Genomic DNA, 21,738 nt, shown 5'->3' on the forward strand with positions numbered 1-21,738 from the left:
CAAATGTCAGTGAAAAGCGCATTAAATTTCCCACCTCTGGCATACTGGAAACATAACACGTGTGTCTTGGAGGTAACAGTGTATTTCCGTGGAGGAATGTATGCCTCCTCCACTTGAGGGGCAGACCACCCGTGAATATGGCCTTCCAAAACTTCTGTTGCAGCCAGTTGTGAATACATGCAAAACCAGAGCCCGTCTGCTCTGCATGCCGTGGTTCTTTCTCAGTCCGTTGAAGAAGAAAGGCCTATTAGTCCTTTGGTAGGGTGTGACACCTTGGCTCCATTTTCTCCGAGAGTCAAAGAGTTGACCGCGTGGAAAGGAAAACTTTCCCTTCCCAGTTTTTCAGCACTCTTGGATTCCCTCAACCAGCCCTCGTTTATAACAATGTGAGATGGAGAATTACTGGGAAAAAATCCTTGTGCCAGTTCCACACCAGGAAGCTTTCCTTCACCGAAGAGATACTCTGTGGAAACCTTTCAGGTAGTGTCTTGCTTCTGGTGACATGGGCAACCCATTGTTTTCTCTTGGTGCGGCAGCAGCCCTGACACTATGTGCGCTGAGTTACTCACTCGTAAAACTAACCAAAGTAGTCTGTTCCAACACTGGTGCAACAATCTCTGAGTTCTAAGAGTGCCTGCTTCAAGCACTGTTACTACCTTTCCTGCACTGAAAGCGCTCAGGCCTGAATGTTTTCCACCTCCGAGGAATGAACCACATTACATCCCTGAGTCGCCAACAATGCCAAAAGCAGTTTGGCCATGGCTTCATTTTATTGGCCTTTTAATCACGGAGCGTCAGAAGGCCTTTTCTTCAACCTGAGAATCGGTATGTTTGCAGGTCTGTCATTACGGCTCCAAGTTGCTCCGAACCCGGCGGATGAGGGTTCTTGGGCTGTAAATGATGGGGAATAAGCCTTTCTGTGTTGGGTTATTAAGAAACACAGTCCTAGTGCTTATGGGTACCAGTCGTTTCCCTAGACGTTTGAAAAGACTTCGCCACATTCTTTGCTAGTAATCAGGTGATGAAACTGCAATGTTTTAGCTCTTCGGGAAATGGTCTTGTTCCTGGGTCAATGCATTACAGCCCAGGCTTTTAGGATATAGGGCATGCTGAATTTGTGCACATCTGCAATTTCCTGCACTCTCTTGGACGATACAGTGCCGGAAAGTCACCAGAGGAAGCAAACATAGGCATCGTTTCTTGGATGTAGACATAGTGCAATCCACTGACTGAAAATCCTTGCTGCCTAGTCGCAGATGCCAACCTCAAGTACTTTCAAAGCTTAAGGTTGTTTAAAAAAAACATCAAGGCAGTTCAGTTGCACAAATCACCACCTAATTATCCTACAAGGTCGCCATTGCATTCAGTATAAGAACTGGCGAAGAAACTCCTCGTGTTCTTATCTTCGTTTTGGGACATTGTGACTTCTTGGGAAATTGTTTGTTGGCTGTGAATATGGAGGACCCAGCCTCTCTCTTAGGGAAGTACATGATGTGAGGAGAGACTCAAATTTGCCACCGCATATCACTGGTGAGAAGAAAATGTCAAAGAGAACCTGAAGTATCTCATCACCTTGGCATCAGATACCTACATATGAGGGCCATCGTGCATGGAAATTCTGGCTTCCTACGTTTTGAGAGACACATATGCTTAAGAATTTGAACACAAGCCTTTGCAGGTGCTCGCAAAGGCTTTCACGTACTGGGGCCTTGGACCCTGACACTCCTGCTTGCCTCCAAGCGAATACAGATGCCTTCGCACTGCAGGTCTTGCAAAATACACATCTGGTCCTCCAAACCCCGGACACAGGTTCCCTTCAACTGTCAGTGAAAAGCCTATTAAAGTTCCCATCTCTGGCTTACAGGGAACGGTAACACTTGTGTCTTGGAGATTAGAGTGAATTTCCCTGGAGAAATGCATGCATGCTCTCCTCGAGGAGCACACCACACATGAACATGGCCTTCCATAATTTCTCTTGTAGACAGTTGTGAATACATGCAAAACCAGAGCCCATCTGCTCTGCATGCCGTGCTTCTTTGTCAGTCTGTTGAAGAACACAGGGCCTCTTAGTCCTCTGGTAGGGTAGGACCATTTCGCTCCATTTTCTCCACGAAGAAAATTATTGACTGCGCCAAAAGACACTATTCCCTTCCCGGTTTATTCACCACTCTTGGATGCCCTTAACCAGTCCTCAGTTGTAACAATGCAAGATGAAGAATTAGTGGAACATCCTTGTGCATGTTCCACACCAGGAAGCTTTCCTTCATCAGAGGAATACTGTGTGGAAACCTTTTGGGTAGTGTCTTGCTTCTGGTTACAAGGGCAACCTAATGCCCTCTATTGGTGCGGCAGCTGCCTCGGCATGATGTTCAGGGATTTACCAACTTGTATAATGAACCAAAGTCACCTGTTCCATCACTGGTGGCAGAAGTCACTGAGTTCGCCCAGTGCCTGCTTAATGCACTGCTCCTACGTTTACTATACAGCAAGGACTCAGGCATGAAGGACTTCACCCTCTGTGGCAAGAACCCCATTACATTTCTGCATTGAAAAGAAGCCCAGCCACATTGTGGACCCAGTTTCTTGTTATTGGCATTTTGAACATGGAGCATCACAATTCCTTTTCTTCAACCTTAGAATGACAATCTTGGCACCTCTGTAATTCCTGCTCCTCCGTGCTCCACCCTGTGGGGTGACGGTTATGGACTGTAAGCACACCGCAAAAAAGTTTTACTCTTCTGGCTTGTTCAGAAACACAGTCGTCGTGTATATGCGAAGCAGATGTTACCTTACAAGTTGGCAAAAATTTCCCCCATTCTTTTGTAGAATTCAGGTTTTACACCTGCAGCTTTTTACCTCTTCTGGGAAGGGAGTCTCTCCATATTCAACTCATTATAGCCCAAGCTTTCCGGATATAGAACATACTATATTTGTGCACTTCGTCATTTTCCTATACTCTGTTGAAAGAAAGAGGGCCAAAAAGTCACCATGGGAAGCAAACGGAAACATCTTTACTTGGATGTAGACATAGTGCCTTCAACTGACTGAAAAGCATTCCCTGCAGGTAGCAGATTTCAACCTCATTTACCCTCACAGCTAAACGTTGTTTAAAACCGAAAGTCAAGATTCCTCAGTTATGAAGAACAGATCACAGCCTGAGTCTCCTACACTGTTGCATTGCGTTCATTATGAGAAAACACAATGAAACTCTTGGTGTTGGTATCTTCGTTTGGACCCCGTGTCACTGATTGGGGAATTTTTCCTTGCCTCTGTGTTTGGAGGCCTCTACCTCTCTCACAGGGAAGTACATAATGTGAGGGGAGACTGAAATTTGCCACTACATATCACTGGTGCCAGGAAAGTGTCAGAGATAACCCGAAGTGGATCAGCTCCGTGTTATCAGTTACCTAAAGGGAAAGTACACTGTGCAGGAAAATTCTGGCTTCCTACACTGTGAGAGACACATACATTTATGAATTTGAACACAAGCCTTAGCAGGTGACAGCAAAGGCTCTCACGTACAGGAAACTTGTACCCGTGCACTCTTGCATGCCTCCAAGCGAATACAGATGCCTTCGCAGTGCACGTTTTGCAAAAGACACATCTTCTCCTCCAAATCCCGGGCACAATTTCCCTTCAACTGTCAGTAAAAAGCCGATTAAATTTCCCACCTCTGGTATACAGGGGAAGGTAACACGTGTGTCTTGGAGGTTACAGTGTATTTCCATGGAGAAATGTATGCCTTCTCCCCTTGTGGAGCCGACCACATATGAATATGCCCTTCCAAAACTTCAACTGTAGCCAGTGCTTGATACTTGCAAAACCAGACCCCGTCTGCTCTGCATGCCCAGGTTCTTGGTCAGTCTTTTGAAGAATAAAGGCCTAATAGTCGTTTGGTAGGGTAGGACACCTTGGCTCCATTTTCTCCGAGAATCAAAAAGTTGACCACGTAGAAAGGAAAACATTCCCTCCCCAGTTTTTCAGCGCTATTGGATTCCCTCATCCAGCCCTTGTTTGTAACAGTGCGAGATGGAGAATTAGTGGAAAAAAAATCCTTGTGCAAGTTCCAACCAGGAAGCATTCCTTCACTGAAGGAATACTGTGTGGAAACCATTTTGGTAGTGTCTTCCTTCTGGCAACATGGGCAACCCTTTGTCTTCTGTTGGTGTGGCAGCAACCTTGCCACTATCTATGGTGAGTTACCAACTCGTGTAATGAACCAAAGTCGCCTGTTCCAACACTGGTGCAATAAGTCTCTGAATTCTAACAGTGCCTGCTTCAAGAATCGTTACTACGTTTACTGCACTGAAAGCGCTCGGGCATGAAGGTTTTCCCCAACCGTGGCATGAAGAACATTACATTCCTGTGTCGCCAACAATCCCAGCAGCAGTTTGGTCATGGTTTCTTTTTATTGGCATTTTAAACACGGAGCGTCAGAAGGCCTTATCTTCATCCTGAGAATTGGTATGTTGGCAGGTCTGTCATTATGGCTCCGAGCTGCTCCAAACCCAGGCGTGAGGGTTCCTGGGCTGTAAATGACGGTGAATAAGCCTTTCTGTGTTGGGTTATTAAGAAACACAGTCCTAGCGCATATGGGTACCAGGAGTTTCCCTAGACGTTTGAAAAGACTTCGCCACGTTCTTTGCCAGAAATCAGATGGTGAAACTGCAATGTTATATGTCTTCAGGAAACGGCCTTGTTCCTGGGTCAACACATTACAGTCCAGGCTTTTAGAATATAGAGCATGCTGAATTTGTGCACATCCTCAATTTCCTGCACTCTGTTGAAAGATACAGGGCCAAAAATTCACCAGGAGAAGGAAACATAGGCATCATTTCTTGGATGTCGACATTCTGCCATCAGCTGACTGAAAAGCGTTCCCACCTAGTCCCAGATTCCATCCTCATTTACCTTCAAAGCTTAACACTGTTTAAAAAAAAAAAATTGAGACGGTTCAGTTGAACAAATCACCGCCTGTGTCTCTTACAAGGTCACCATTGCATTCAGTATAAGAACTCTTCGTGCTCGTATCTGCGTTTTGCGACCTTGTAACTGCTTGGGAAATTGTTTGTTAGCTCTGAGTTTGGAGGCCCCAGACTCTCTCACAGGGAAGGACATGATATGAGGAGAGACCCTAATTTGCATATCACTGGTGCTTGGAAACTGTCAAGGAGAAACCGAAGTGTCTCAGCCCCTTGGCATCAGTTACCTATGCAAGAGGCCACCGTGCATGAAAGTTCTGGCTTCCTACATTGTGAGAGACACAGACGCTTATGAATTTGAACACAAGCCTTTGCAGGTGCTCGCAAAGGCTTTCACCTACTGGGAACTTGGGCCCTGGCACTCCTGCATGCCTCCAAGCGAATACAGATGCCTTCGCACTGCAGGTCTTGCAAAATACACATCTGGTCCTCTGAACCCCGGACACAGGGTCCCTTCAACTGTCAGTGATAAGCCCATTAAAGTTCCCACCTCTGGCTTACTGGGAAAGGTAACACTTTTGTCTTGGAACTTAGAGTGAATTTCCCTGGAGAAATGCATGCATCCTGTTCTCAAGGAGGAGACCACACATGAACATGGCCTTCTAAAACTTCTGTTGTAGCTGGTTGTGAATACATGCAAAACTAGAGCCTCTCTGCTCTGCATTCCCTGGCTCTTTGTCAGTCCGTTGAAGATCACTGGGTCTATTAATCCTTTGGTAGTTTAGGACACCTTGGCTCCATTTTTTCCCAGAGTAAAAATGTTGACCACGCTGGAAGGAAAAGTTTCCATTCCCATTTTATTCAGCAGTCGTGGATTCACTCAACCAGTCCTCGTTTCTAGCAATTCGATTTGGAGGATTAGTGGAAAAAAATCCTTGTGCAAGTTCCACACGAGGAAGCTTTTCTTCACCAAAGGACTACTGTGTGGAAACCTTTGGGTAGTGTCTTGCTTCTTGTGACATGCGCAACCCGTTTTCTTCTAATGGTGCATCAGCAGCCTTGGCATTATGTTTGGTGAATTACCAACTTGTGTAATGTACCAAAGTTGCCTATTCCAACACTAGGCCAACAAGTCTCTGAGTTCGAACAGTTCCTGCTTCGCTCAATGTTGTTACGTTTTCTGCATTGAAAGCACTCGGGCATGTAAGTTTTCCCCCTCTGTTGCATGAACCACATTACATTTCAGATACAAAAACCATCCCACCAGTAGTTTGGATAGGCTTTCTTTTTATTGGCATTTTAAACATGGAACATCACATTGCCTTGTCTACAACCTTAGAATGGGTATGTTTTCAGGTGTGTAATTATGGCTCCAAGCTTCTCCAAACCATGGGGTGAAAGTTGTCAGGCTGTTAATGATGGTGAATAAGACTTTCTGTGTTAGGTTTTTAAGAAACACAGTCCTTATCTAATGGGCACCAGGCGTTACCCTACAATTATGAAACGAGTTCACCACGTTCTTTGATAGAATTCAGGTGGTAAAACTTCCGTGTTATAGGTCATCGGGAAATGACCTGTTTCCAGGGTCAACATATTACACCCCAGGTTTGGGATATAGAGAATGCTGTACTTTGTGCACTTCCCCAATTTCATGAATACGGTTGATAGATACAGGGCAAAAAAGTCACCAGGGGAAGCAAACGAAGGCATCATTTCTTGGATGTAGACATACTGCCATCAATCGACTGAAAGGCGTTCCCGCCTATTCGCATATTCCAACCTCATCTAGCCTCAAAGCTTAAGGGTGTTTCAAGAAAAAATTGAGACATTTCTGTATAAAGAACAATTCTCTGCCTCAGTCTCCTACAAGGTCCCCACGGCATTCAGGATAAGAACACACGAAGAAACTCTTGGTTCTGGTATCTTCGTTTTGAGACCGTGTGACTGTGGTTGAAAATTGTTCGTTGACTGTGGATTTGGATACCTCTGCCTCTATCACAAGGTAATACAGGATGTGAGGAGAAACTCAAAGTTGCCACTGCATATCACTGGTGCCAGGAAACTGTTAAAGAGAACCCAAAGTGCCTCAGCCCCTTGGAGTCAGTTACCTACACAGAAGGGACACTGTGCATGAAAGTTCTGGCTTCTGACATTGTGAGAAACACATATGCTTATGAATTTACACACAAGACTTTGTAGGAACCTGCAAAGTCTTTCACGTAATGTTACCTTGTACACGGGCATTCCTGCATGCCTGAAAGCGAATACAGATTCCTTCACTCTGTATGTCCGGCAAAATACACATCGTCTCCTCCAAATCCCGGCCACAAGTTCCCTTCCACTGTCAGTGGAAAGTGCATTAAACTTCTCAACTCTGGCTCATGGTGAAAGGTAATAGTTGTGTCTTGGAGGTTAGAGTGAATTTCAGTGGAGAAATGCATGCATCCTGTTCTCAAGGAGCAGGACACACATGAACATGGCCTTCCAAAACTTCTGTTGTAGCAGGTTGTGAATACATTCAAACCCAGAGCCTGTCTGCTCTGCATGCCGTGGTTCTTTGCCAGTCCGTTGAAGAAAACAGGGCCTATTAGTCCTTAGGTATGGTAGGACATCTTGGCTCCATTTTTTGCTAGAATGAAATTGTTGACTGCTCCTAAAGAAAAAGTTTCCCTTCCCGGTTCATTCAGCACTCTTGCATACCCTCAATGAGTCCTCTTTTGCAGCACTGCGAGACGGAGAATTAGTGGGAAAAAATCTTTCTGTAAGTTCTACACCAGGAATCTTTCCTTCACTGAAGGAATACTGTGTGGAAACTTTTGAGGTAGTGTCTTGCTTCTGGTGACATAGGCAACACATTGTCTTCTAATGGTGAGTCAGCAGCCTTGGCAATATGTTCGATGAGTTACCTACTTGTGTAAGGTTCCAAAGTTGCCTGTTCCAATACTAGGCCAACAAGTCTCTGAGTATGAACAGTGCCTGCCTCTCTCACTTTTGCTACGTCTCCTGTACAGGAAGCACTCAGGCATGAAAATTTTCCCCCTCAGTGGAATGAACCACATTACATTTCTGAGTCAAAAACAATCTCACCAGCAGTTTGGACACGGTTTCTTTGGATTGGCATTTTATACACGGAGCGTCACAAGGCCTTGTCTTCAACCTAAGAATGGGTATGTTTGCAGATCAGTCATTATGGCTCTCAGCTGCTTCAAACCTGGGGGTGAATGTTCTCAGGGTGTTAATGACTGTGAATAAGGGCTTCTGTGTTAGGTTACTAAGAAATACAGTCCTAGCCTGTGTGGGCACCAGGTGTTTCCCGACAAGTTTGAAAAGACTTCTCCACGTTCTTTGCTAGAATTCAGGTGGTAAAACTACAACGTTATAGGTCTTCTGGAAAAGGCTGTTTTTCAGGGTCAACACATTATAGTCCAGGCTTTTGGGATATAGAACATGCTGTGTTTTGTGCACTTCCTCAATATCCTGCACTCTGTTGATAGCTACAGGGCGAATAAGTCACCAGGAGAAGCAAACATAGACATCATTTCTTGGATGTAGACATACTGCCATCAACCGAATGAAAGGCGTTCCCGCCTATTTGCAGATTCCAATCTCATTTACCCTTAAAGCTTAAGGTGGTTAAAAAAAAATCAAGACTGTTCAGTTATAAAGAACAAATCACGTCCTGAGTCTCCTACAAGGTCCTCATTGCATTCAGTATAAGAACACACGAAGAATATCTTGGTGTTGGTACCTCTGTTTGAAACTGTGTGACTGCCGTGGGAAATTGTTCGTTGGCTCTGTTTTTGGACACTTCTGCCTCTATCACAGGGAAATTCATGATGTGAGGAGAGACTCAAAGTTGCCACTGCATATCACTGGTGCCAGGAAACTGTCAAAGAGAACCTTAAGTTCCTCAGCCCCTTGGCGTCAGTTACTTACACAGAAGGGACACTGTGAATGAAAGTTCTGGCTTCCTACATTGTGAGAGACACATATGCTTATGAATTTGAACACAAGCCTTTGCCGGAGGCTGCAAAGGCTTTCACGTACTGGGAACTTTTACCCGGGCATTCCTGCAGTTTTCCAAGCGAGTACAGCTGCCTTCACAATGCAGGGTCTTGCAAAATACACATCGTCTCCTCCAAATACCGGACACATGTTCCCTTCATCTGTCAGTGGAAAGCACGTTAAACTTCCCACCTCTGGCTTACTGGGAAAGGTAACACTTGTGTCTTGGAGGTTACAGTGAATTTCCGTGGAGAAATGTATGCATCCTTTTCTCGAGGAGAAGACCACGCATGAACATGTCCTTCCAAAACTTCTGTTGTACCCTGTTGTGAATACATGCAAAACCAGAGCCTGTCTGCTCTTCATACCCTGCTTCTCTGTCAGTTAGTTAAAAAACACAGGGCCTATGAGTCCTTTGATAGGGTAGGGCACCTTGCACCATTTTCTCGGGGAGTAAAATTGTTGACTGCACTGAAAGGAAAAGTTTCCCTTCCCGTTATATTTAGCACTCTTGGATTTCCTCATCCAGTCCTCGTTTGTATCAATGAGAAATGGAATATAGTGGAACAATCCTTACACATGTCCCACACCAGGAAGATTTTCTTCACTGAAGAAACACTGCATGGAAACCTTTGGTGTAGTATCTTGCTTCTGGTGACCTGGGCAAACCCACTGTTTTCTAATGGTGCAGCGGCAGCCTTGGCACTATGTATGGTGAGGTAGCAACTTGAGAATGAAACAAAGTCACCTGTTCCCATACTGGTACAACAAGTCTCTGTGTTCAAAAAGTCTCTGTTTAATACAGAGTTGCTCCATTCCCTACACTGAAAGCACTCGAGCATGAGTGTTTTCCCCCATATGACATGAAACACATTACAATTCTGAGTCGAAAACAAGACCACCAGCAGTATGGACACTGTTTGTTTGTATTGGAATTTTGAATAAGAGCGTCACAAATCCTTGTTTTCAACCTCAGAATGGGTAGGTTGACATGCTCTGAGCTGCTTCAAACCAGGGGGGTAGGTTCTTGAGTTGTTAGTGCACAGTGAATAAGGCTTTCTGTGTTAGGCTTTTAAGAAACATAGTCATTGCACCAGAAGTTTCCCTACATGGTTGAAGAGACTTTCCCTGCTGTTTTTTTATAATTCTGATTGTAAACATGCAGTTTATAGGTCCCCTGGAAAGGGCTTGTTTCCAGGTTCAACATATTATAGTCCAGGCTTTTGTGATATATAGCACTGGTTGTTTTGTACACTTCCTCAATTTCACAACGCTGTTGAAGGAAACAGGGCCTGAAACGTCTCTTTCAGAGGCAAACGTGCATAATTTCTTGGATGTAGTCATACTGCCATTAACCAACTGAAAGGTATTCCCACCTATTCGCCGATTCCAACTTCATTTACTCCCAAACCTTAACGCTGTTTAGAAGAAAAAAATTAAGACCGTTCAGTTATAAAAGACAAATCAGCACCTGAGTCTCCTACAAGGTAACCATTGCATTCAGTACAAGAACACAAGAAGAAAAACTTCGTGATGGTGTCTCCGTTCTGAGTCCGTCTGACTGCTGTGGGAAATTGTTCATTGGCTCCAGGTTTGGAGGTCTGTGCCTGTATCACAGGTAGGTACATGTCTGAGGAGAGACTGAAAGTAGCCACTGTTTATCACTGGTGACACGAGTCTGGCAAAGCGAACCCGATGTACCTCAGGCCTGTGGCGTCAGTTTCCTACACAGAATGGACACCACACATGGAAGTTTTTGCTTCCTAGCTTGAGAGAGACACATACGCTTATGAATTTGAACAGAAGCCTTTGCAGGTGACGCCAAAGGCTTTCACGTACTATGAACTCGTACCTGGGCATTCCTGTACGTCTCCAAGGATTTCAGATGCCTTGACACTACAGGTCTTGAAAAATTCCCAAAGTGCCTCCAAGTCCAAGACACAGGTTCCCTTCAAGTCAGTGGAATATTCATTAAACTTCCCACCTATTTTACTCGGAAATGTAACACTTGTGTCTTGGAGGTTAAAGTGAATTTCCACGGAGAAATGCATGCATCCTGTTCTCAAGGAGAAGACCACACATGAACACGGCCTTCCAATAGCTTCCATTGTAGCCAGTTGTGAATACATGCGAAACCAGATGCTGTCTGCTCTGCCTGCCATGCTTCTTTGCCAATAAGTTCAAGAACACAGGGCCTATTAGTCCTTTGGTAGAGTATGACACATTGGCTCCATTCTTTCCGGGAGTTAAAATGTTGACCGTGCTGAAAGGAAAAGTTTCCCTTCCTGGTTTATTCAGCACTCTTGGAGTTCTTCAAGCAGACCTCTTTTGTAGCAAAGCGAGATGGAATATTAGTGGAAAAACCCTTGTGCATATCCCACACAAGGAAGCTTTCCATTAAAGAAGGAACACTGTGTGGAAATCTTTGGGGCAGTATCTTGCTTCTCGTGACCTGGGCAAACCCATTGTTTTCTAATGGTGTGGCAGCAGCCATGGCATTATTTTCTGTGAGGTAGCTATTTGAGAATGAACAAAAGTCTCCTCTTCCAACACTGGTGCAATAATTCTCTGAGTTGGAACACTGCCTGCTTCTCACACTGTTTCTATGTTTCCTACACTGAAAGCACTCAGGCATGAATGTTTTCCCCCTCCGTGGCATGAACCACATTGCAATTCTGAGGTGAAAACAAGCCCACCAGCAGTGTGGACATGGTTCCTTTTTATTGGCATTTTGAAGAAGGAGTGTCACAAACTCTTGTTTTCAACCTCAGAATGGGTAGGTTGGCAGGTCTTTCATTTCTGTTCTCAGCTGCTCCAAACCCGGGTGGTGAAGGTTCTTAGGCTGTTAGCGCACAGTGAATAAGGCTTTCTCTGTTAGGCTGTTAGGAAACACATTCATTGCGTGTATGGACACCAGGTGTTTCCCTACATGGTTGAAAAGACTTCCTCCTGTTCTTTGGTAGAATTCCTGTTGTTAACGTGCAGCTTTATAGGACTTCTGGAACAGCCCTCTTTCCTGGTTCAACACAATATAGCCCATGGTGTTTCTTTTTGGTTTTATAGCCTGGGCTATTTTGTACACTTCCTCAATTTTCTCCACTCAAAGGACACAGGGCATAAAATGTCTCTAGTGGGAAGCAAACAAGGGCATTATTTTTTGGATGTAGATATACTGCCATCAACAGACTGAAAGCTGTGTCTGCCTAGTCACAGATTCCAAATTCATTTACCTCCAAACTTTAAGGTTGTTTAAAAAAAAAAAATCGAAACGGTCCAGTTATAAAGAACAAATCATCACCTGAGTCTCCCACAAGGTCACCATTGCATTCAGTACAATAACACACGAAGAAAAACTTCTTGCTGGTGTCTCTGTTCTGAATCTGTCTGACTGCTGTGGGAAATTGTTTGTTGGCTCCTGATTTGGTGGCCTGTGGCTCTATCACAGGGAGGTACATATTGTGAGGAGAGATTCAAATTAGCCGCTGTATATCACTGGTGCCACAAGTCTGTTAAAGAGACCCCAAAGTGCCTCAGCCCCTTGGCATCATTTTCCTACACAGAAGGGACACCGCGCATGAAAGTTCTTGCTTCTTATTTTGTGAGAGACACATATGTTTATGAATTTGAACACACGGCTTTGCAGGTGGCTGCAGTCATTCACGTACTGGGAACTTGTACCCAGTCATTCCTGCCTGCTTCCAAGCGACTTCAGATGCCTTTGAACTGCAGGTCTCGCAAAATTCTCACCAGCGCCTCCAAATCCCAGAAACACGTTCCCTTCAACTGTCAGTGGAATGCACATTAATCTTCCTTCCTCTGACTCACTGGAAAAAGTAACACTTGTTTGTTGGAGGTTAAAATGAATTTCTGTGGAGAAATGCATGTCTCCTCTTCTTGAGGAGAAGACCACACATGAAAACCGCCTTCCAATAGCTGCTGTTGGAGACAATAGATAATGCATGGGAAATCAGAGCCTCTCTGCTCCTCATGCCCTCGTTCTTCGCCAATCAGTTCAAGAACATAGGGCCTATTAATCCTTTGGTACAGTATGACACATTTGCTCCATTCTTCCTGTGAGTTAAAAGGTTGACCACACTGAATGGAAAACTTTCCCTTCCCGGTTTTTCAGCACTCTTGGATTCCCTCAACCAGGCCTCGTGTGTAGCAAAGTGAGATGGAGAATTAGTTGAACGAATCCTTGTACATGTCCCACACCAGGAAGTTTCCTTCACAGAAGGAACCCTGTGTGGAAACCTTGGGTTGTTATGTTACCTCTGGTGACCTGGGCAAACCCCTTGTGGTATAAGGGTGCAGCAGCAGCCTTTGCACTATGTTCGGTGAGGTACCAATTTGAAGAAAGAACCAAAGTTGCCTGTTCTAACACTGGTGCAACAAGTGTCTGAGGTCGAACATTACCTGCTTCACATTTGGGAGCTCTGTTTCCTACACTGAATGCACACAGGCATGAACGTTTTACCTCTCCATGGCATGAACCACATTAGACTACTGAATCAAAAACAAGCACACCAGCTTTGTGGAAACGTTTTCTTTTTATTGGCATTTTGAACACAGAGCGTCACAAAGCCTTGTGTTCAACCTCAGAATGGGTAGGTTGACAGGTCTTTCATTCCTGTTCCTAGCTGCTCCAAACCAGGGGGTGAAGGTTCTTAGGCTGTACGTGCATGGTGAATAAGGCTTTCTGTTCTAGGCTGTTAAGAAACACAGTCATTGTGTATATGGGCACCAGGTGTTTCCAAACAATGCTGAAAAGACTTCCCCCCATTTTTTGGTAGAATTCAGGTTTTTGACCTACAGATTTATAGGACTTCTGGAAATGGCCCGTTTTCAGGTTCAACACATTATAGCCCATGCTAATGGGATATATAGCATGGGCTATTTTGTACACTTCCTCAATTTCCTCCACTCTATTGAAGGACACAAGGTCTAGAAGGTCTCCAGTGGATAGCAAACATAAGCATTATTTCTTGGATGCAGACATACTGCCATCAATTGACTGAAAGGCGTTTCTGCCTAATCACAGATTCCAACTTCTTTTACCTCCAAATCTTAACGTTGGTTACAAGAAAAAAAAATAATCGAGATGTCCAGTTGTAAAGAACAAATCACTGCCTGAGTCTCCCACAAGGTCACCATCGCATTCAGGGCAAGAACACACGAAGAAAATCTTCATGTTGTTGTTTCCATTCTGAGACCGTCTGACTGCCATGTGAATTTTTTTGTGGATTCTGCTTTTGGAGGCCTTTGCCTCTATCACAGTGAGGCACCTATTGTGAGGAAAGACTCAAAGTAGCTGCTGTATATCACTGGTGCCACGATTCTTTCAAAGAGAATGTGAAGTGCCTCAACCCCTTGGCGTCAGATTCCTACACATAACAGACACTACGCATGAAAGTTTTTGCTTCCCAGCTCATGAGAGACACATACGCTTATGAATTTGAACACAAGACTTTGCAGCTGTCCACAAAAGCTTTCTCATACTGGGAACTTGTACCTGGGAATTCATGCATGCCTCCAAGCAACTTCAGCTGCCTTTGGCACTGAAGGTCTTGCAAACCTTCCACCAGCGCCTCCAAATCCCGGACACAAGTTCCCTTCAACTGTCAGTGGAAACCCCATTAAACTTCCCTCCTCTGGCTTACTGGAAAAGGTAACTCTTGTGTCTTGGAGGTTAAAATGATTTTCTGTAGAGAATTTCATGCCTCCTCTTCTTGAGGAGAAGACCACCCATGAAGATGGTCTTCCAATAGCTGCTGTTGGAGCCACTTGAGAATACATGAGAAACCAGCGTCTGTCTGCTTTGCATGCCCTAGTTCTTTGCCAGTCAGTTCACAAACACAGGGCCCATTAGTCCTTTGGTACGGTATGGCACATTGGCTCCATTCTTTCCGTGAGTTAAAAGGTTGACCGCGCTTAAAGGAAAACTTTCCCTTCCCGGCTTATTCAGCACTCTTGGATTCCCTCAACCAGGCCTCGTGTGTAGCAAAGCGAGATGGAGAATTAGTGGAACATACCCTTGTGCATGTTCCACTCCATGAAGTTTTCCTTCACAGAAGGAACACTGTGTGGAAACCTTTGGCTTATCTTGCTTCTGGTGACCTAGGCAAACTCCTTGTTGCATAAGGGTGTGGTAGCAGCCTTTGCACTAGGCTCAGTTAGCTTCCAATTTGAGGAAAGAACCAAAGTTGTCTGTTCCAACACTGGTGCAACAAGTCTCTGAGGTCGAACAGTACCTGCTTCACCTTCGGCAGCTTCATTTCCTATACTGAAAGCACACAGAAATGAACATTTTCCCTCTCCATGGCATGAAACACATTACATTACTAAATTGAAAACAAGCCCACCAGCAGTGTGGAGACAGTTTCTTTTTTATTGTCATTTTGAACATGGAGTGTCACAAAGCCTTGTCTTCAACCTCAGAATGGGTAGGTTGGCAGGACAATCATGGCTGCTCCCAGCCCCGCTAAGAACAGTGGTGACGGTACTTACACAGTAAAAGCACGGTGAATAAGGCTTTCTGTGTTAGGCAGTTAAGAAACACAGTCATTGCATATATGGGCACCAGGCGTTTCCTTACAAGATTGAAAAGACTTCCCCCCATTCTTTGGTAGAATTCATGTTTTAAACATGCAGCTTTATAGGGCATCTGGAAATGGCCCGTTTCCAGGTTCAACACATTATAGCTCATGCTTTTGGGATATATACCATGGGCTTTTTGTACACTTCCTCATTTTCCTCCACTCTGTGGAAGGACACAGGGCTTAAAATGTCTCCTGTGGGAAGCAAATGTGGGCATCATTTCTTGGACGCAGTCATACTGCCATCAAACTGACTAAAAGGCATTCCCGCCTACTCACAGATTCCAACTTCTTTTACCTCCAAATCTTAACATTGTTTAAAAAAAAAAAAAAAGGAGACTGTCCAATTATAAAGAACAAATCACCACCTGTTTCCCACAAGGTCACCATTGCATTCAGTATAAGAACACATGAAGTAAAACTTCGTGCTCCTGTCTCTGTTCTGAGACTCCAACTGCCGTGGGAAATTGTTCATTGGCTATGGGTTAAGGAGGCCTCTGTGTCTATCACATGGAGGTACCTGGTTTGAGGAAAGACTCATTGTAGGTGCAGTTTATCACGGGTGCCACTTGTCTGTCAAAGAGAACCCAAAGTGCCTCAGCCCCTTGGAGGCAGTTTCCAACACAGAATGGACACCGCTTATGAAAGATTTTGCTTCCTAGCTTGTGAGAGACAGGTATGCTTATAAATTTGCCTTTGCAGGTGGCCACAAAGGCTTTCACGTACTGTGAACTTGTACCAGGCATTTCTGCATGTCTCCAAGGACTTCAGATGCCTTGGCACTGCAGGTCTCACAAAACACCCACCAGTGCCTCCAAATCCCAGACACAAGTTCCCTTCAACTGTCAGGAGAAAGCTCATTAAACTTCCTCCTCTGGCTTACTGGAAATTGTAGCACTTCTGTCTTGGAGGTTAGAGTGAATATCCATTGTAAAACACCATGCCTGCTCTTCTTAAGGAGAAGACATCCATTAACGCTGCCTTCCAATAGCTGCTGTTGGAGCCAACTGCAGATGAATGTGAGACCAGAGCCTGTCTACCTTGCATGCCCTAGGTCTTTGCAATTCAGTTCAAGAAGACAGGGCCTAGTAGCCCTTTGGTATAGTGTGACACATTGGCTCCATGCTTTCCATGAGTAAAAATGTTGACTGTGTTGACAGGAAAACTTTCCATTCCTCACACATGAAGCACCCCTGGATTTCCTCCACCAGGCCTCCTTTGTATCAATGCGAGATGGAGAACTAGTGGAACAAATCCTTGCTCATGTCCCACACCAGGAAAGCTTTCCTTCACAGAAGGAACACTGTGAGAAAAACTTTAGGGTGTTATCTTGATCCTAAGAGCTTCTGGTGATGTGGGCAAACCACTTAATGTATAAGGGTGTGGCAGTAGCCTTTGCACTATGCCCAGGTAGGTACCAATTTGAGGAAAGAACCAAAGTCGCCTGTTCCAACACTGGTGCAACGATTCTCTGAGGTCAAAGAGTACCTGCTTAACTCACTGGAGCTCCTGTTTCTTACACAGAAAGCACTCAGACATGAACGTTTTTCTTCTCCATGGCGTGAAACACATCACACTACAGAATCGAAAATAAGCCCACCAGCAGTGTGAAAACACTTTTTTTGATAATGGCATTTTGAACATGTAACATCCCAAAGCCTTGCCTTTCAATCTCAGAATGGGTAGGTTGGCAGTTCTGTCATGCCTGCTCCAAGCTGCTCCAACACTGGGTGATGCTACTTACACTGAAAGAGCACAGTGTCTAAGGCTTTCTGTGCTCCACTGTTAAGAAACACAGTTATTGCGTATATGGGCACCAGGCCTTTCCACACAGATTGAACACACTTCCCCCCTATTCTTTGTTTGATTTCAGGTTGTAAACGTGCAGTTTTATAGGACCTCTGGAAAGGGCACCTTTCCTGGTTTCAACACAATGTAGCCCTGTAGGGAATGGCTTGGTGCCTATATACACAATGACTGTGTTTCTTAACAGCCCCACACAGAACCTTAGACATTGCGCTCTTCCAGCGTATGTTCCTTCACATCCCGTGTTGGAGTGGCTGGGAATAGTCATGACAGACCTGACAACCTACCCATTCTGAGATTGAAGGCAAGGCTTGGGACGTTTCGTGTTCAAAATTCCAATATAAAAAGAAAGTGTTTCCGCAGTCCTGGTGAGCCTGTTTTCCATTCAGCAATGTAATGTGTTTTTCCCCACGGAGGGGGAAAAAGTTTCACGCCCTGCTGCTTTTAGTGTAGGAAATGGAGATCCAGTGGTTGAAGCAGGTACTCTTCGACCTCACAGACTTGTTGCAACAGTGTAGGAACAGGAGACTTTGGTTCTTTACTCCAAATGGTACCTAACCAAGGGTATTGCAGAAGATGCTGTCCAACCCTTCTATAACAAGCAGTATATTCAGGTCACCAGAAGCTCTTAGGACCAAGATAACTCTCCGAAAGTTTTCTCACAGTGTTCCTTCTGTGAAGGAATTCTTTCTTTGTATGTGCTTGGGCAGGGATTTGTTCCACTAACTTCTCCTTCTCGCATTGGTACAAATGAGGCCTGGTTGAGGGAGTCCAAGAGTGCCGAATGTGTGGGGAAGGGAACATTTTCCTGTCAGCCCAGTCAACATTTTAACTCACGAAATAAATGAGCCAATGTGTCGTACTCTACCAAAGGACTACTAGTCCCTGTCTTCTTGAACCAAGTTGCAAAGATCTAGGTCATGCAAGCAAAGAGGCTCTGGTCTCACATATATCTTTTTTTTTTTTTTTTTTTTTAGCATTAATAGGTACAAAATTTTGTGTGCTTTATTATTGTTGTTGTTGGTATTATTTTAGTGGCTAATATTTGAGACCTGACCATATGTCAGGTCCCTTCTCACATATATCTTTAATTAACTCTATGGCAGCTACTGGAAGGCCGAGTTAATGTGTAGTCTTCTCCTGGAGAAGAGGAGGCATGGCCTTTCACCATGGAAATTCACTGTAACCTCCAAGACAGAAGTTATAGGATTTCCAATGAGCCAGAGGAGGGAAGTTTAATGCTCTCTACTGAGAGTTGAAGGGAACATGTGTCCGGGATTTGGAGGCACTGGTGGGAGGTTTGCCAGACCTGCAGTGCCAAGTCTTCTGAAGTTGCTTGGAAGAGTGCGTGAATGTCCAGGTTCAAATTCCTGTACGTGAAAACCTTTCTGGCCACCTGCAAAGTCTTGTGTTCAAATTCATAAGCATATGTGTCTCTCACAAGCTAGGATGCATAAACTTTCATGCACTGCTTCCCTTCCATGTAGGAAACTGCCTCCAAGGGGTTGAGGCACTTTGGGTTCTCTTTGACAGACTCGTGGCACCAGTGATATGCAGCAGCTACACTGAGTCTTTCCTCACACCAGGTACCTCCCTGAGATACAGGCAGAAGCCTCCTTAACCCATAGCCAATGAACAATTTTTCAGGGCAGCCAGATGATATCAGGGCGGAGATAGCAGCAGGAAGTTTTTCTTCATGTGTTCTTGCACAGAATGCAAGTGTGACCTTTTGGGAGACCCAGGTGGTGATTTGTTCTTTATAACTGGTCTGTGTCATATTGTGTGTTTGTTTGTTTGTTTTTACCAATGATAGGATCTGGAGTTAAAAGAAGTTGGGATCTGAGATTACACAGGAAAGGCTTTCAGTCGGCTTAGTTTGGCCAGTTCTGCATCTAAGGAATGATGCCAAAGTTGCTTCTTGTAAGAGACTTTCTAGGCCCTTGCCCTACAATAGGTGGAGGAAATCATGGAAATGTACAGCATGTGCTATATTGTGCAAGACACCTGGAACCCTGCTTTTCTAGAGGTCCTATAAAGCTGCAGGTTTACAACATGAATTCTAACAAAGAACAGAGGGAAGACTTTTCAACCTTGTAGGGAAAAACCTGGTGCCCATATCCACAATGACTGTGTTTATTAACAGCCAGCTGCAGGAAGTGTTAGAGGCCTTGTTCTTTCAGCCTAAGAACCTTCATCCCTGGTGTTGGATCGTCTGGTAGATGACATGACAGACCCGAAAACCTACCCATTCTGAGGTTGAATGCCAGGCTGTGTGAGGCTTGTGTTCCAGAGGCCAATATAAAAGGAAAGCCTTTCCACACAGCCTGTCTAACAGGGAGGAACGAAATCTGACTACATGTTGGATCTGTTTCTTTTATTGTAACCTTTTCTTTCCACTGTTTTTGTTCAATAATAGGATACTGTCTATACATAATGACCTGCTTTGGGGAACCATGCCCATCTGCCTGAATGTTAAACCAAAGTGCTTTTGGTCAGGGAAGAATCCTGACCCTGTCCTCCTGTGGATGGCTGTAAGAAAAAAGAAATTAACACATCCCTCTCTCAGGGCTGGCCATTCCAGGGGACATTTGCAAAGCTTATGGCCTTTTTAGTTTACTTCCTCATCTCCTCCCCCTCTCTGTTCTGTAAAAGAAACTGGCATCCAAACCCCACTATGATGTTTTTTGAGACACTAGTCTGCCATCTTCTTGGTCTGCAGGCTTTTCGGGTATGTCATATTCCTAGCCTCAACCCCTCATCTTTTATTTATTGGCCTGTCGTGCAGTGAGCAGAGCGAGCTTGGATTTGGTAACAATTTTGGCTTGGCCAGCCAGGAGCCTTGCTGCTTGTGGCTAACGGGCCCTGGTCAGGGAACATTGGGGCAAGGCCCTAGCAGCTGCCAGGGCCATTTGTCCTGAGGATCTTCCCTTCAAAATTCCCTGAAACTGCACCAGCTACCCCAACACATGGCAGTTTTAGCAAGGAACCGACCAACTTCTGTGAGTCGATGGACTAGATTTTGTAGGGTAAGTCACTCCGGTGTGCACATCAGGAACATATTCCCCTCTCAATTTGAGCTTACCCTTTATGGGAAAACCAATTTGTTTGATTGGGGTACCCTGTTGGAGGGGGGAATTTTTGGACCCTGCCTGACTTGGAACAGGTTCATTAGTTTTGGTCTTGGTCTTGTTTTGATTTTGTGTGCATCAATGTTAGAATTTGTTTATCTCTTTTGTGTTTTGATGTTATCAAACTTGTAAAAATGAGAAATATTTCATCTATCTCAAAGGAAAGCCCTTTGGGGCATATATTAGATAAATGGGCAAAACATAGCTGTTGGCCTATGACTAAGAAAGACATTTTATACTATTGTAATAGGGTGTGGACCCAATATATGTTAGGATCATAAGAGCGATGGCCCCTGAATGGCTCACTCAATTATTATACGATCTCGCAGTTAGAAGTGTTTTGCAAAAGAGCAGGGAAAAAAGGAGAAAATGAGAGTAGAGACATGTTACTCCAAAACCTAACCCGCCCCCCCTCTGGCTTACACAGCTCCCCCACTGGCCAAGCAAGCTGCACTGGCTGTTGTTCCAACTTCCACCCCCCCCACACCACCAACATATTCACTCCATTCACTGCCTCCTGTTTCCCCTACCCATGGGGATCAAATAGAATTTTCTATATTAACCCCCAAGACACAGGGACCTAGTTTAGTATCACCATCTAAGACCCAACAGGGCACCCAATTTGGACTGGGAGCCACTTGCACATCAGGGCAATTTCCCTTGCGCTGACATCCTGAAAGAGGCCAGGGGACTCCCTTAGACTTGAGGTGTCCGATTCTAATTTCCCCACAGGAGCCCTCGGTAACTCTGACAGTGGGGACAAGTTGATTGATTTTCTAATAGATACAGGTGTCACATATTCTGTGGTAAGCACCAAGGTGGCACAGAAAACATCTCAGTATAGACCGATCACAGGAACTTCTGGAGAAGTACAAAACTGCTCATTCTTACAACCTCTAGAATGCCAACTAGGGGTCCTCACCCTGAAACATGGCTTCTTATATATGCTAGAGTATCCAATCCCCCTTTTTTTGGGATGAGATTTCCTTCATAAATTAAATGATCAAGTAACATTTTTGCCAGAACAATTTGACATCAGGATCCCACCAGAACACACCTTAAGCCTGCAAAACGGTGTTCATGGAAATCCCAGAAAAGGAAACAAAGTCATCTTAATAGAAACTTGCCTGTATCTTTGAGATGCAAATGTCCTATTTGGTCTTCTCAAGAACCCCCATCTCTCCCATCTTTTTAAAATTCATACTTTGCTAACACATATATACGAAATCTAAGGGAAAAAAAATTGGTCATGAAGAACCTAGTGGTAAGACGGGAATAAAG

This window comes from Balaenoptera musculus, chromosome 17, assembly GCF_009873245.2.
Source record: "Balaenoptera musculus isolate JJ_BM4_2016_0621 chromosome 17, mBalMus1.pri.v3, whole genome shotgun sequence".
In the NCBI taxonomy this organism is placed as follows: Eukaryota; Metazoa; Chordata; class Mammalia; order Artiodactyla; family Balaenopteridae; genus Balaenoptera; species Balaenoptera musculus.